The 15,568-nt window shown below is 36.7% G+C and overlaps 1 protein-coding gene across 2 annotated transcripts in view; it reads left to right on the top strand.

The window, feature by feature from the left end:
* The first annotated feature begins 7,852 nt into the window (after positions 1-7,852).
* LOC117517857 (methyl-CpG-binding domain protein 5-like) overlaps positions 7,853-15,568 on the top strand; it is a 67,243-nt gene continuing 59,527 nt past the window's right edge. For both annotated transcript variants that reach the window (XM_034179005.1, XM_034178999.1), the window contains exon 1: positions 7,853-7,983. The gene's annotated coding sequence lies outside the window, so the exon portion shown is untranslated. The remainder of the gene's footprint in view (positions 7,984-15,568) is intronic.

The following is a 15,568-nucleotide window of genomic DNA, read 5'->3' as shown; positions in this document are numbered from 1 at the left end:
ATATTAATTCATAAACTATGAGATGTTAAGGCATAATTATAATATGCTGTGTCATAATTATAAGATATTAATCATAACTGTGAGATGTTTAAGGCACAATTATAATATGCTGTTGCATAATCCTAAGATAATAAGTCATAACTATGAGATGTGGCATTATTATAATATGCCTGTGTCATAACCCTGAGATATTAAGTCATAAACGATGAATGTTAAGGCATAATTATAATATGCTGTTGCATACCCTAAGATAAAAGTCATAACTATGAGATGTGGCATTATTATAATATGCTGTGTCATAACCCTGAGATATTAAGTCATAACTATGAGAGGTTAAGGCATAATTATATATGCTGTTGCATAACCCTAAGATAATAATCATAACTATGAGATGTGGCATTATATATATGCTGTGTCATAACCCTGAGATATTAAGTCTAACTATGAGATGTAAAGGCATAATTATAATAGCTGTGTCATACCCCTGAGATATTACGCCATAACTATGAGATGTTAAGGCATAATTTATATTCTGTTGTTGCATAACCCTGAATATTAAGTCATAACTATGAGATGTTAAGGCACATTATAAATATGCTGGTCATACGTACTAGATATTAAGTCATAATTATGAGATTTAAGGAATAATTCTCATATGCTGTGTCATAATTATGAGATATTAAATCATAACTATGAGATGTTAAGGCACAATTATAATATGCTGTGTCATAACCCTGATATATTAAGTCATAATTATGAGATTTTAACGAATAATTATCATATGCTGTGTCATAATTATGAGATATTAAATCATAACTATGAGGATGTTAAGGCACAATTTATAATATGCTGTATCATACGTATGAGATTATTAATTCATAACTATGAGATGTTAAGGCATAATTATAATATGCTGTGTCCATAATTATAAGATATTAAATCATAACTGTGAGATGTTAAGGCACAATTATATATGCTGTTGCATAACCCTAAGATAATAAGTCATACTATGAGATGTGGCATTATTATAATATGCTGTGTCATAACCCTGAGATATTAAGTCATAAACTATGAGATGTTAGGCATAATTATAATATGCTGTTGCATAACCTACGCTAATAAGTCATAACTATGAGATGTGGCATTATTATAATATGCTGCGTCATAACCCTGAGATATTAAGTCATAACTATGAGATGTTAAGGCATAATTATAATATGCTGTTGCATAACCCTAAGATAATAAGTCATAACTATGAGATGTGGCATTATTATAATATGCTGTGTCATAACCCCTGAGATATTAAGTCATAACTATGCGATGTAAAGGCATAATTATAATATGCTTGTGTCATAACCCTGAGATATTAGCCCATAACTGATGAGATGTTAAGGCATAATTATAATATGTTGTTGCATAACCTGAGATATTAAGTCATAACTATGAGTGTAAGGCACAATATAATAGCTGTGTCAACGTACGAGATATTAAGTCATAATTATGAGATTTTAAGGAATAATTCTCATATGCTGTGTCATAATTATGAGATATTAAATCATAACTATGAGATGTTAAGGCACAATTATAATATGCTGTGTCATAACCCTGATATATTAAGTCATAATTATGAGATTTTAAGGAATAATTATCATATGCTGTGTCATAATTATGAGATATTAAATCATAACTATGAGATGTTAAGGCACAATTATAATATGCTGTATCATACGTATGAGATATTAATTCATAACTATGAGATGTTAAGGCATAATTATAATATGCTGTGTCATAATTATAAGATATTAAATCATAACTGTGAGATGTTAAGGCACAATTATAATATGCTGTTGCATAACCCTAAGATAATAAGTCATAACTATGAGATGTGGCATTATTATAATATGCTGTGTCATAACCCTGAGATATTAAGTCATAACTATGAGATGTTAAGGCATAATTATAATATGCTGTTGCATAACCCTAAGATAATAAGTCATAACTATGAGATGTGGCATTATTATAATATGCTGTGTCATAACCCTGAGATATTAAGTCATAACTATGAGAGTTAAGGCATAATTATAATATGCTGTTGCATAACCCTAAGATAATAAGTCATAACTATGAGATGTGGCATTATTATAATATGCTGTGTCATAACCCTGAGATATTAAGTCATAACTATGAGATGTAAAGGCATAATTATAATATGCTGTGTCATAACCCTGAGATATTACGCCATAACTATGAGATGTTAAGGCATAATTATAATATGTTGTTGCATAACCTGAGATATTAAGTCATAACTATGAGATGTTAAGGCACAATTATAATATGCTGTGTCATACGTACGAGATATTAAGTCATAATTATGAGATTTTAAGGAATAATTCTCATACGCTGTGTCATAATTATGAGATATTAAATCATAACTATGAGATGTTAAGGCACAATATAATATGCTGTGTCATAACCCTGATATTAAGTCATAATTATGAGATTTTAAGGATAATTATCATATGCTGTGTCAATTATGATATTAAATCGTAACTATGAGATGTTAAGGCACAATTATAATATGCTGTATCATACGTATGAGATATTAATTCATAACTTGAGATGTTAAGGCATAATTATAATATGCTGTGTCATAATTATAAGATATTAAATCATAACTGTGAGATGTTAAGGCACAATTATACTATGCTGTTGCATAACCCTAAGATAATAAGTCATAACTATGAGATGTGGCATTATTATAATATGCTGTGTCATAACCCTGAGATATTAAGTCATAACTATGAGATGTTAAGGCATAATTATAATATGCTGTTGCATAACCCTAAGATAATAAGTCATAATATGAGAGTGTGGCATTATATATATGCTGTGTCATAACCCATGAGATATTAAGTCATAACTATGAGATGTTAAGGCATAATTATAATATGATGTGTCATAACCCTGAGATATTAAGTCATAACTATGAGATGTTAAGCCATAATTATAATATGCTGTGTCACAATTCTGAGATATTAAGGTCAGGACTATTGGGATGTTAAGGCATAATTATAATATGCTGTGTCATAACGCTGAGATATTAAGTAATAACTATGAGATGTTAAGTCAAATCAAATCAAATCAAATCAGTTTTATTTATATAGCACCAAATCACAACAAACAGTTGCCCCAAGGCGCCTTATATGTAAGGCCAAGGCCATACAATAATTACGGAAAAACCCCAACGGTCAAAACGATCCCTGTGAACAGCACTTGGCAACAGTGGGAAGAAAAACTCCCTTTTAACAGGACAAAACCTCCAGCAGAACCAGGCTCAGGGAGGGGCAGTCTTCTGCTGGGACTGGTTTGGGCTGAGGAGAGAACCAGGAAAAAAGACATGCTAGTGGAGGGTGAGCAGAGATCAATCACTAATGATTAAAGATGCAGAGTGGTGCATACAGAGCAAAAAAAGAGAAGAAACACTCAGTGCATCATGGGAACCCCCCAGCAGTCTAAGTCTATAGCAGCATAACTAAGGGATGGTTCAGGGTCACCTGATCCAGCCCTAACTATAAGCTTTAGCAAAAAGGAAAGTTTTAAGCCTAATCTTAAAAGTGGAGAGGGTGTCTGTCTCCCTGATCTGAATTGGGAGCTGGTTCCACGGGAGAGGAGCCTGAAAGCTGAAGGCGCTGGCCTCCCATTCTACTCTTACAAACCCTAGGAACTACAAGTAAGCCTGCAGTCTGAGAGCGAAGCGCTCTATTGGGGTGATAGGGTACTATGAGGTCCCTAAGATAAGATGGACCTGATTATTCAAAACCTTATAAGTAAGAAGAAGAATTTTAAATTATATTCTAGAATTACAGGATCAATGAAGAGAGGCCAATATGGGTGAAATAGCTCTCTCCTTCTAGTCCCTGTTAGCACTCTAGCTGCAGCATTTTGAATTAACTGAAGGCTTTTCAGGGAACTTTTTAGGACAACCTGATAATAATGATTACAATAGTCCAGCCTAGAGGAAATAAATGCATGAATTAGTTTTTCAGCATCACTCTGAGACAAGACCTTTCTAATTTAGAGATATTGCGCAAATGCAAAAAAGCAGTCCTACATATTTGTTTAATATGCGCATTGAACGACATATCCTGATCCTGATCAAAAATGACTCCAAGATTTCTCACAGTATTACTAAGGTCAGGGTAATGCCATCCAGAGTAAGGATCTGGTTAGACACCATGTTTCTAAGATTTGTGGGGCCAAGTACAATAACTTCAGTTTTATCTGAGTTTAAAAGCAGGAAATTAGAGGTCATCCATGTCTTTATGTCTGTAAGACAATCCTGCAGTTTAGCTAATTGGTGTGTGTCCTCTGGCTTCATGGATAGATAAAGCTGGGTATCATCTGCGTAACAATGAAAATTTAAGCAATGCCATCTAATAATAGTGCCTAAGGGAAACATGTATAAAGTGAATAAAATTGGTCCTAGCACAGAACCTTGTGGAACTCCATAATTAACCTTAGTCTATGAAGAAGATTCCCCATTTACATGAACAAATTGTAATCTATTAGATAAATATGATTCAAACCACCGCAGCGCAGTGCCTTTAATACCTATGGCATGCTCTAATCTCTGGAATAAAATTTTATGGTCGACAGTATCAAAAGCAGCACTGAGGTCTAACAGAACAAGCACAGAGATGAGTCCACTGTCTGAGGCCATAAGAAGATCATTTGTAACCTTCACTAATGCTGTTTCTGTACTATGATGAATTCTAAAACCTGACTGAAACTCTTCAAATAGACCATTCCTCTGCAGATGATCAGTTAGCTGTTTTACAACTACCCTTTCAAGAATTTTTGACAGAAAAGGAAGGTTGGAGATTGGCCTATAATTAGCTAAGATAGCTGGGTCAAGTGATGGCTTTTTAAGTAATGGTTTAATTACTGCCACCTTAAAAGCCTGTGGTACATAGCCAACTAATAAAGATAGATTGATCATATTTAAGATCGAAGCATTAATTAATGGTAGGGCTTCCTTGAGCAGCCTGGTAGGAATGGGGTCTAATACACATGTTGATGGTTTGGAGGAAGTAACTAATGAAAATAATTCAGAACAATCGGAGAGAAAGAGTCTAACCAAATACCGGCATCACTGAAAGCAGCCAAAGATAACGATACGTCTTTGGTATGGATATGAGTAATTTTTTCTCTAATAGTTAAAATTTTATTAGCAAAGAAAGTCATGAAGTCATTACTAGTTAAAGTTAAAGGAATACTCGGCTCAATAGAGCTCTGACTCTTTGTCAGCCTGGCTACAGTGCTGAAAAGAAACCTGGGGTTGTTCTTATTTTCTTCAATTATTGATGAGTAGTAAGATGTCCTAGCTTTACGGAGGGCTTTTTTATAGAGCAACAGACTCTTTTTCCAGGCTAAATGAAGATCTTCTAAATTAGTGAGACGCCATTTCCTCTCCAACTTATGGGTTATCTGCTTTAAGCTGCGAGTTTGTGAGTTATACCACGGAGTCAGGCACTTCTGATTTAAAGCTCTCTTTTTCAGAGGCGCTACAGCATCCAAAGTTGTCTTCAATGAGGATGTAAAACTATTGACCAGCTACTCTATCTCACTTACAGAGTTTAGGTAGCTACTCTGCACTGTGTTGGTATATGGCATTAGAGAACATAAAGAAGGAATCATCATATCCTTAAACCTTAAACCTAGTTACAGCGCTTTCTGAAAGACTTCTAGTGTAATGAAACTTATTCCCCACTGCTGGGTAGTCCATCAGAGTAAATGTAAATGTTATTAAGAAATGATCAGACAGAAGGGAGTTTTCAGGGAATACTGTTAAGTCTTCAATTTCCATACCATAAGTCAGAACAAGATCTAAGATATGATTAAAGTGGTGGGTGGACTCATTTACATTTTGAGCAAAGCCAATTGAGTCTAATAATAGATTAAATGCAGTGTTGAGGCTGTATATATATTAAGGCATAATTATAATATGCTGTGTCATAACCCTGAGATATTAAGTCATAACTATGAGATGTTAAGGCATAATTATAATATTCTGTGTCATAACCCTGGGATAATAAGTCATAACTATGAGATGTTAAGGCATAATTATAATATTCTGTGTCATAACCCTGAGATATTAAGTCATAACTATGAGATGTTAAGGCATAATTATAATATGCTGTGTCATAACCCTGAGATATTAAGTCATAACTATGAGATGTTGAGGCATAATTATAATATGCTGTGTCATAACCCTGAGATATTAAGTCATAACTATGAGATGTTAAGGCATAATTATAATATGCTGTGTCATAACCCTGAGATATTAAGTCATAACTATGAGATGTTAAGGCATAATTATAATATGCTGTTTCATAATTATGAGATGTTAAACCAGAATTATGAGATGTTAAGGCATAATTATAATATGCTGTGTCATAATTATGAGATGTTAAACCAGAATTATGAGATGTTAAGGCATAATTATAATACACTGTGTCATAATTATGAGATATTAAACTAGAATTATGAGATGTTAAGGCATAATTATAATATGCTGTGTCATAATTATGAGATGTTAAACCAGAATTATGAGATGTTAAGGCATAATTATAATACACTGAGTCATAATTATGAGATATTAAACTAGAATTATGAGATGTTAAGGCATAATTATAATATGCTGTGTCATAATTATGAGATGTTAAACCAGAATTATGAGATGTTAAGGCATAATTATAATACACTGTGTCATAATTATGAGATATTAAACCAGAATTATGAGATGTTAAGGCATAATTATAATATGCTGTGTCATAATTATGAGATGTTAAACCAGAATTATGAGATGTTAAACCAGAATTATGAGATGTTAAGGCATAATTATAATATGCTGTGTCATAATTATGAGATGTTAAACCAGAATTATGAGATGTTAAGGCATAATTATAATATGCTGTGTCATAACCCTGAGATATTAAGTCATGACTATGAGATGTTAAGGCATAATTATAATATGCTGTGTCATAACCCTGAGATATTAAGTCATGGCTATGAGATGTTAAGGCATAATTATAATATGCTGTGTCATAACCCTGAGATATTAAGTCATGGCTATGAGATGTTAAGGCATAATTATAATATGCTGTGTCATAACCCTGAGATATTAAGTCATGACTATGAGATGTTAAGGCATAATTATAATATGCTGTGTCATAACCCTGAGATATTAAGTCATGGCTATGAGATGTTAAGGCATAATTATAATATGCTGTGTCATAACCCTGAGATATTAAGTCATGACTATGAGATGTTAAGGCATAATTATAATATGCTGTGTCATAACCCTGAGATATTAAGTCATGACTATGAGATGTTAAGGCATAATTATAATATGCTGTGTCATAATGATGAAATATTAAATCATAACTATGAGATGTTAATACTCATGAGAGGATTTTGCTAAGTCAAAAGTTAAAGACAGTCAATCAAGTCAAATCAAATCAAAGTCAAATTACTCAATAACGAAAAACTGCACTCAAATAATAAATGCTAATAATAATAATAATAATAATAATAATAATAATAATAATAATAATAATAATAATAATAATGTACTAAATACTAATTAAGAGGTAATTTGTCATCGATACTATACTCTGTTAAATGTGAGGTATTAGATGTTTTTACACAGTAGTAGTGGTCGTTGATAATGTAATTAATCGATGAATGTTCGATAATGAGGCGATAACGGTTGTTGTGGAGTTAAAGTGCATCAGTCTGCTGGCTGCCCCCGGCGCGCATGCGCAGTGCGGCTCTCCATCATTTCCAATATCCCAGTGTAGGAGCAGCAGCAGAGAACTAATGGCTAGGCTTCTTATTCTTATTTTCCTCCAGCTCACAGACGTGCGCTTACGAGCTAGTGTCACTGTTTGAGCGCCGGTGCGTGTTCGCGGGCATGGCCAGGTAAGAAAAGATTTGATTTGACGCAGACATGAACGATAATGCCTGAAAAGGGGCTCTTCTTCTTCGCTGTGTCTCTCTGCAAACGGCTTTACACGGCTGTTAGCTGGGTAGCATGCTAAGCTAAGCCATGCTAACTCGGCCTGGGCCTGGCCTTGCTTGGCCCCTGGGCTCGTAACCTAACGCGGGCCGAGATGCTTTTTTCTAAAAAAAAAAAAAATTACTTCGACAAAATGCAGTCGGAATATGGACTGCGAGTCGTCGATAAGCGCGACCGAGCCTGCGTTTCGCACATTAAATGCTAAAAGGTGATGAGCGTTTCCGAGCTCGTCCTCTGATTCATTTTCGTTTACAACAAGCTAGCTGGCTAGCTACATAGCTTGGAATGATAGCCCCAGCTAGCTCAGGTGCTGTGTGCATCAAAAAGCTCTGACTGCTGCGCTTGTTGACACGATCAGTTTTGAGGTCGAGATTTATCTCTGTGTCCTGTCTGGTGACAAAATGAACATTAACGCCAGGCAAGTGAGCCTGAAACGATGCTAAAGCCTGGCTAATGTTCATCTGGCTAATTGGCTAATTATCTGATGTTTTACTCACCTCTGCTTGTTTTGGAAACACAGAGGCTTACATGGTGTTCCTAAGAAAGAAACGTTGTAGATAATCTGAATTTAAATGCTTCTGCAACCTTTTACACACATGCAGGCTGGAAACTGACATTATTGTGTTTTTAATCACCCTGAAATGGGAACTCTATTTTTCAACTTTGTATGATTTGGTTCTGCTTCTGATATCAGTATGTGTGAACTATATTTGTGGAAAAGGCCTTTCTGGTAAAATTTGTGATGATGCACGGCACATACAGTATTTCATCCACTTTGTGTGATTTGACAATCAACTATCCACTTATATTATCTTCACAAATATATTATTATATGATTTCAGGAATATGTTGGTATGTATTTTTTTAACGAGTAAACAGTGCAGTAAAACACTCTGGTGGCTGCAAATGGTATCATTACATAGTTTATCCAGCAAAGAGTTGTCCGGCGGCATTTACAATGCTGTCAAGCATGGCTGGGACCCCACCACACCTTGGTGACATTAGCTATAAGAGATGGACCAATCGACCAGCCTTCGGTTTCAATCAGAGCGGGCATTTTACAGCAACAAAACCCAAGTGGTAGCTATGCTGCCAGCTGGGCAGCATCAAAATAGAATAAAAGTCTGCTTTATGTAAATGCTGAGCAAAGCGACATAGTGCCTGCCAATCTGAGTGAAGGCAGCATGCTGGACATTTCTTGGTTGTTGGTTACATTTATCGTTATTTGTAATAAAGTTCATGATTAGACAGTAAAACCTCAGTTTTACTCAGTCAAAATGTTAGGAGTCATTGCCCCTTATATATATCATCTGTATCTTAAATTTTTTAAGCAATATATCTTTTTAACAAGAGGTATGTGTATATTGCTACTGTAATTTATTATTTTTTTAATTCCTGAACATGGATATTGTATTCCCCAACCCCCCCCCCCCCCAAGCCTTAACCTAAAAGACTGAAAAACTGCACCAACAATACCATGTGACACCATTGCCATCAGAAGTGAAACTGAAATCACGTGATCACAAATTTCAGCTGTATTTCCGGCGATGGAAAAATAGACAGAGGTTAATTGTTATGGTACACAGGAAAGATAGTCACTCCATTGCATAAAACCATGCTCGTGCTAAAGTGTTGTTTCCATTTCCCGTAATGCCACTGTTGCACTGTAAAGTATTTGAATTTGTTCATTTGAAGGACCTGGGTACAGTGTCAGCGATGTAGGAGGACAGGGTATATCTAATTTATAGTTTGAACCATGTATGTATAAAGTCCCTTCCACCCTTCAATACAAAATCTAATTTTCCCATACAAATATGTTATTTGCAAAACCTTTGGTAATGTTCTACATGCATTTCCTTGATGTCAAAGTTCCTTTATTCAGAAACTACAGGATGAGCGGTATAACACACACACACACACACACACACACACACACACATATACACACACACACATAGCGGGTAAAATAATTGTTGAACACATCACAATTTTTCTCAGTAAATGTATTTCTAAAGGTGCTATTGACATAAAATTTTCACCAGATGTCAGTAACAACCCAAGTAATCCATACATGCAAAGAAAGTGAACCATATATGTCCATAAATTAAGTTATGTGTAATAATATGAAATGACACAGAAAAACACCTGGAGAAAGGATGGTGCAAAAAGGCATGGAAAGCCAAGACGCCAGCTGAAATCTGTCAGAAAGCAATCCTGCCTCTGGTCAGTGCAAATTAATATCAGCTAGTTCAGTCCCAACTGATGGCCTATAAAAAGGTGTTGCACAAGAAACATCTCATGATGGGTAAAAGCAAAGAGCTCTCTCAAGATCTCCTCATTGTTGCAAAACATACTGATGGCATTGGTTACAGAAGGATTTCTAAACTTCTGAATGGTCCAGTGAGCACTGTTGGGGCCATAATCTGGAAGTGGAACATCTTTTCACCATAAACTGGCCACAACCAGGTACTCCTCACAAGATTTCTGACAGAGGACCAAAAAGAATTGTCAGAAGAGTTGTCCAAGAGCAAGGACCACTTCAAAAAGACTTGGAAATAGCAGGTCTTGTTGTTTTAAAGACAACAATAAGTAATACACTCAACCACCATGGCCTGAATGCACACTGACCATGCAAGACTCCATTGATGAAGAAGAAATATGTTGAAGCTTGTTTAGTTTGGTGCGCAACATTTAGACAAGCCTGTGAAATACTGGGAGAATATTGTCTGGTCAGATGAGACCGAAACTGAACTCTTTGGATGCTATAATGCATACAATATTTGGAGGGTAAATGGCACTGCACATCAGCCCCAAAACACCATACCAGCAGTGAGGTTTGGAGGTGGGAACATCATAGTGTGGGGCTGTGTTTTCATCTAATTGAAGAAGGATGAACGGAAAAATGTACAGAGATGCTATTGATAAAAGTCTACCAGGATGATGAAGATCTAACAAGGGTGGACATTTCAGCAAGACAGTGATCCCAAAGCCCCAGCCAAGGAACCTCTCAATTGGTTTCAGAGAATGAAAAATATAATTCAGTGCTAAAATATCCTCGGCCGTATGAGCTTAAAAATAGGAAACAGAATGTGACCTTTTCACTTCTTAAAATAGGTCACAGTTAGCCATCTTTGAACTTGTCCTAGGTCTGTGTCCCGAGAATGCTCCCTGTGAATTTGAAGACCCTGGTAGTAATAGGACTGAACTTATGCTGAGCACAGACAGACAGACGCAAAGTTTCCACAACACCTCATCGCCATATTTTGGCCTCGAGTAAAGCTGCTAGAATGGCCCAGGCAATCACCTGACTTGAATCCAATAGAAATCAATGGAAAGGACAAAAGATCAGAGTTTGTAGAAGAGGTCCACGGAATCTTCAAGAGTTGAAGACTGTTTGTGTGGAAGAATGGGCCAAAATCAGATTTGAGCTATGCATGTGATGTGACTGTTTCTCCAACAAAGGATTTTATACAAAGTATTAAATAAATGTTCACATTTTTTCCCTGTCATTTCACATTATTACACATAACTTAAATTCTGTACTTATTTGTTTTGGTTTCTTTATGGATTGCTTGGGATGTTACTGACATCTGGTGAAAATTTCATGTCAGTAGCACACCGTGAGTTGATCCTGGATAAGCGATTGAAGGTGAGTGAGTAGCACCTTTAGAAATATGTTCGCTGAGAAAAATGAAGTGTTCAATACTTATTTAGATATGACTACATCGACAGATGGGTCCCTAAATCGATCTAAATGCACTGTAAACCATTTGATGGTACTTTCAAATCAATTGCATAAGCTTGGTCCTGCTTCCACTTCTTCAAACTCGTAAACTTTCAAAGGTAGGCATGAGGTTCTCGTGACGGTGGTCACAGGAATGTTTAACTTTGCAATGTAAAAACAAAATGTGGCAGGTGGCGTGACGGATAAATGTGCCCGTTCAGGGCCCTATTTAAACAATAATGGTGCTGCACCAGCATGCTACGATCTCGGTGCCATGATTCTACCCGGCTCTCAAGTTCAAATGGTCTGTGCCACAGGGCACGGATTTTCTGATAAATTAACTGAATTGTTCATGAAAATCAGGCGCTTCAATGTCCCGAGGCTGTGAAGCCGCACTTCAGAGCGCAGTTGAGGAGGACAGCCGAACAGAGATTCACTTTCTCTCCGCTGAATGGGAAAACCACCAAAATCCTTCAGTGTTTATCCGGAGTTACGCCTGTGAGCGACACTGATGAGACATTTAGAAATTAAGTTTATTTTACAGTTGAAAGGCTTCGTGTTTGCTCAGCAGGAAAACAGAGAGGGGGAGGGAGAGAGATAGAGACAGAGAGGGAAAGAGGACTTTTACATTAACACGTGTTCGCCATCTATAGCTTTCTGTGCTCATGCTACGTCACAGCAGTGCCGCAGGTGAAATTGTGTCAATGGCAGCATTCATGAAATCATTGAATTCATGAATTCTGCTTAAATGCTGAATTTTGAGGTGGATTTTTCAGTTGTAAGAGTTCCTTATTTTCATTGATACACATCAGTCGTTAGTTTATACAGGGCTGGCATTGAGGCAATATGACTAAGCCTGAAACTAATTTGTCGAGGGGTTTGGGGGCCACCTAGGTCCCCAGTGGGGTCCAGGGGCAAAGCCCCGGGCTGGGGGCTGTGATTTTAGGCCTTTTCAAACCTGTTTGGAAAGCTTTCAGGAACACCCAACGTTAAAGATTTTAAACAATCATTACCATCTTTGAGGTCAAGTGGTTTGTGTTTTACAATGCAGTTTTCTAAAGCAAAAATAAAATGACCACAAACAATCAAGCTGTGAGAACTGTAATTTAATACAACATAACAACATCATCAGTACTGTAGTTAATCAGAACATCAGAGCAGTGTTTGTAATGAACTAAACTTTACAGACTAGAATATAAAATGGCTTTTCAATAACTTTGTTCATATAGATACACATATTTGACACCAGTGGTGTCAAAACATAGATAAAAAAACATAAAATACTACTTACGGCAATCGGCTGCACTGGTCAAAATCATATCCACTAAATAATCTTTCTTCAATTTGATCGCTTTGTCTAACAGGCGCCTGCAAAATACTAAGAAAAGATTTTTGTTCTGATACAGCTCAAGCCACATTAAAACACGTTCAATGATTGGTTATCGCATTGAGCTAGACCAATGAAAAATCATGTTATTAAACAAAGAACCAGTATATTTCCCGGCGATAAATGTCATTCGTGGACCATCTCCTCAAACTCTGTCATAATTGTGTTATAAACCAGTCACCATTTGTTTTATTATACATCTGTGGAATTAATAAAATTATCTTCACGGATGATTCGGTCACGCGCACGCACATGAACAAAAAAAAAAAAAAACACCGGCTGCTGCTGCACTCCCTCGCTTTCTCCCCTCAAACTCTGTCATAATTGTGTTAACTGAAGACAACAGGGACATAAGTCCTGCTCACAAGCTGATTGCCAGAGACAGGACATGTCCACGTCAAGTATAAACTCCAGACAGACATCTCCACATCACTACATATCCAGTCCCTGATTGGTCATTGCGGCGCGACAAGACGAAAAAGTTCCGATTTTTCAAGTTGGGGAGGAGGGCGACGCGATATCGCGCCGCAAACGTGCCAATCACTCAAAATCGCTTCATTCATGCCCATTGCATTGTGTCACTTGAACTGTTGTGGCACCACAACACGTCCTTCCATAGGGATTACATGGCAACCTGTCGCCTCCGCTGCATTATATCTGGATCCAAAAGCCGGAAATCCGGCTCAGGCCAGAAAAATACCAGGCCTGTTTATAGCACAGTCTATCTTCCCAGCTGTGTTTTATCAGTGGGTTGTCTTTTTCTTTTAACATATCATGGTAGAGCTTAGCTAATTGGCATGATTATTCACCATGTGGGCCTGATGTACAAGAAGCTAATATTACTGAAAACTAAACAATCAAGTTGCAATTTCACTATTCATATCCATTTTTCACGATGAACCCTTTAATGTTAAAGTACCCATATGCTAACAGCTGGCTTCTTCTGGCTTTTTTTCTGCTTCGCTTTCTGCTACTGCTGTGGTGAAAAAGGTGAGCAGAGTCAGTGCCAGTGTGCATCACAGTAGCAAAAATGTAAAGAAGCTCCCTGGTTTTCCATGAAATGCATATTGTACAGTAAGCTATGTCATTTTCAACTTGGTCTAAGTTATCATGGAAAATAAATGTCTACATTAAACAAAGAACTGTATCAGTTCAATTTATTTCATTTATATAGCGCCAGATCACAACAATGTTGCCTCAAGGTACTTCACACAATTAAGGTCTCACCTTATCAACCCCAACAGCAAGAACACAGGTGATAGTGGTAAGGAAAAACTCTGAGGGAGTGATTTGATTTGAGGAAGAAACCTCAAGCAGACCAGACTCAAAGGGTTGACCCTCTGCTTGGGCCATGCTATAGACACAGTTGACAATACAAATATACAGCAAATTTGGGGAAATTTTTCCAAAATGGGATTGCGTTGTATTGTATCATTCCTGAATTGTATTGGAGCCCATGTATTTAGATGTGCATCTAATATAAAAAGATGACCGTGTGTTTGCTTTGCACAGTAATTAAACAATCGACACCAAACTTGGTATGGTGACTGGTGTCACCAAGGAGGAGGTCACTGTGTGCAAACACACACGCACGCAGTCAGCCTTATGTATTAGAGCACGACCTGCTCACTGGAGCCCTTATTTTTGCAGTTCACGTGGTACTCGGGTCAGGTAGCAAGCATCACACTTTACTTACTACGTAGTAGTGGCTGGCTAGGGTGCACTTTAATTGCAGTCCGAATGGGCCAACGTGTGATGTGCACCAGTTAAAACGTGTGTTTTTTTTTTTCCCAGTTAAAATGTACCTGCTGCGTATGGCATGCCAGAGCATTACAGTGATATGACATGCTGTCACCTTCTGTCATCAAAATTTTGCTGATAGAACGCCGATAATTTCTCATAAACAGAACATTTACTGAAATAATGTTTGTGTCGGCAATGTAAAATGTCCTTGCACCGTTTGTCCAGTAGATGGAGCTCTGACTCCATTCAACTAAGCTGCTTACACCCCCGCTTAAATGTGTTCATCACTGGCCCCCTGTAGTTCACCATCACACTGCACTGATCAGCTGACAAAAGCATACAAGTAAGTTTATAAGGCTCTATATCCTTATCCTGAGCCTATATCTTAAGTTGCAGCAACAAGAAGTACAAGATCAGATGTATTTCACAACTCTTTTTAAGGATATGTATTTGCTAATTTAACAAAGGTTTAATTTTTGATTGCATTTTTTGAACTTGAAAATTCTTATCTGTTATAAAGTTAATATGAGGACAGCTTTGTCAACATTATTATCATTATCATCAACATTTTTTTCATCCAAATATCGTTATCGGCATCGGCCTCAAAACATTCATATCGATCGGGCTCTAGACA

The sequence above is a fragment of the Thalassophryne amazonica genome, chromosome 1 (genome assembly GCF_902500255.1).
Source record: "Thalassophryne amazonica chromosome 1, fThaAma1.1, whole genome shotgun sequence".
Taxonomy (NCBI): domain Eukaryota; kingdom Metazoa; phylum Chordata; class Actinopteri; order Batrachoidiformes; family Batrachoididae; genus Thalassophryne; species Thalassophryne amazonica.
Note: the sequence above shows the minus strand (reverse complement) of the source record. Positions and strands in the feature narration are given on the sequence as shown.